Genomic DNA, 447 nt, shown 5'->3' on the forward strand with positions numbered 1-447 from the left:
TGCAGGGCATTTAAGGTGGGGCACTGTAAGCATTACTAAATGGTTTATGCACTCACCTTTTAGCTTCATGATTAAATCCAGTTCCTATTTTCTCTGTGCTGAAGGGCCTTTCTAGCCCCAGCGCTTGGCCATTTGACACAATCTTCAATTATCAATGCAAAACCAATATTGAAAACATGATTATAATTTGAAGAAGGTTAGACAGGCCTAAAGCAAAGAATCTTCCCAATATTCATGTAAGAGATTAGTAAATTTCGTTGCTGTAATTAAGAAGCAGATTTTTATACAATAGCCCAGTCATTATGGTTTTTGTTGGAGATATCTTAAAGACCAGACGCGAATGATAAAGAGACAACCTCATTGGCAGAGGCGAGTTCAAAACACAGCCAATAGAACGGACGAATTCAATTAGAAACTTTCCTTGGGAAACGTAACTGTGACGTAAGT

This window comes from Palaemon carinicauda, chromosome 27 (genome assembly GCF_036898095.1).
Source record: "Palaemon carinicauda isolate YSFRI2023 chromosome 27, ASM3689809v2, whole genome shotgun sequence".
NCBI lineage: Eukaryota > Metazoa > Arthropoda > Malacostraca > Decapoda > Palaemonidae > Palaemon > Palaemon carinicauda.